Source organism: Penaeus monodon, chromosome 13 (assembly GCF_015228065.2).
Source record: "Penaeus monodon isolate SGIC_2016 chromosome 13, NSTDA_Pmon_1, whole genome shotgun sequence".
In the NCBI taxonomy this organism is placed as follows: Eukaryota; Metazoa; Arthropoda; class Malacostraca; order Decapoda; family Penaeidae; genus Penaeus; species Penaeus monodon.
Genome location: NC_051398.1, coordinates 50,039,003 through 50,041,008, shown reverse-complemented (window position 1 = coordinate 50,041,008; position 2,006 = coordinate 50,039,003).

Below are 2,006 nucleotides of genomic sequence, written 5' to 3'. Positions count from 1 at the left end.
TCTCTCTCTCTCTCTCTCTCTCTCTCTCTCTCTCTCTCTCTCTCTCTCTCTCTCTCTCTCTCTCTCTCTCTCTCTCTCTCTCTCATTACACACATACATATATACATAGACATTATATATATATATATATATATATATATATATATATATATATATATATATATATATATTATATATATATATATATTATTTCTCTCTCTTCCTCTTTTCTCCTTCCTCTTTCTCGCCAACATCATTACCTTCTCCCACTCACCCCCTCCCCCCCCTCTCCTCCTCCTCCTCCTCCTCCTCCTCTCTCTCTCCTTCCTCCTCCTCCTCCTTCCTCCCCCCTTTCTCTCCTTCTCCTTCTTCTCCTCCTCCTTCTTTTCTTCTCTCTCCTCCTTCTCTTTTTCCTCTCTTCTTCTTCTTCTTCTTTTCTTCTTCTTTTCTTCTTCTTCTTCTTCTTTTTTCTCTTCCTCCTTCTTCCTCTCTCCTTCCTTCCTCATTCCTCCTCTCCTTCTTCTCCTCCTCCTTCTCCTCCTCTCTCCTCCTCCTCCTCTCTCCCCTCCTCCTCTCCTCTCCTCTCTTCCTCTCTCTCTCTCTCTCTCTCTCTCCTCATCTCTCACCACACTCTCCATAATATGTGAGAGTGAGTGTGTGTGTGTACGTATATATACATATATACATACATACATATTTATTTATAAAATGTTTCTGTGTTACAAGAACACTGCCATTTCTTATATGTATTGCTTATTGTCCCAAACTCCTTACATAATGTATAATTACGACCATGTGACCTTTTTCCCGAATAAAATAAGCCATTCCTTACGTTGCTGTTCTTTCCTTGTCCTCGTCGCAATATTCCAGCTGATCAGCGCGAGAAGTTGACGCCGGCGAGCTACCAATCAGTCCCTCCCTCGAGACCGAGCTGGCGGCTTCGGGACCACGACTGCAGGACGCGGCTCTGCAGTGTAGTCATTCTTCCTGACATGCTCTTTGTTGCCTTCAAAGGGCTACTTTTTTTTTTTCTTTTTCTCTTTTTCCGAATGTTGCATAACAGGGTCTTTTTGTTTTTTTTTTATGTATTTATTTTCTGGGTGTGAGTGTTAGGCGCCGCAGTGTGGTGTGTGGGTGTTGGTGGTTGTGTTGGGTGGGTGTGTGGCGTGTGTGTGTGTGGTGGTCTGTGTGTGTGTGTGTGTGTGTGTGTGTGTGTGTGTGTTAGCGTGCGTGCGTGCGTTCATGTGTGTATGTGTGTGCGTGCGTGCGTGCGTGCGCGTGCGTGTGTGTGCGTGGCGTGCACAAAAATTGTTATATATGATGCTTGATATAAATATAAATATATATTAATATAAATAATAATAATAAATAAATAAATGTGCTTATCATAGATAAGCAGATGATAAGCACATCGAGTTTGTAGGATAACATTATTACCATTTAGAGCCATACATCTGTATAAATGCATGTAAACAGAGATATACACCTTTGAACGTGTGTTTCGGCCAAGATATTTGTCTGCAAGCCGTTCGTGAATGAACGCCCCGGCGATTAAAAGGGGATTAATGAAGTGTTTTGAATGGGTGTTGAACAGAGAGACGCCGCCCACGGCCCTTCTCGTTGGTTTTCACTCAGCAGCAGTTCAAAGGTTTTGGAGTGCATGTAAATTCACCGCTTAAGTGTATTTCCTCATTTAAGCGAGTTTGAAAAGAAAATTTAATATATATATATATATATATATGTCTGTATATATGTATATATATATATATATATATATATATATATGTATGTATGTGTATTATATATATATATATATAATAATAATACAAATATAATCAAATAATATATATGTATAGTATTATATATATATATATATATATATATATATATATATATATATATATATATATATATACATACTTATTCCTTATTACTGTTAATGTAACCTACGACAAATGCTAGAAGGAATGATGGAACAGTTTTCCAAAACATGACAAAGAAATATACTAATTGTGAGTTATTGTTTA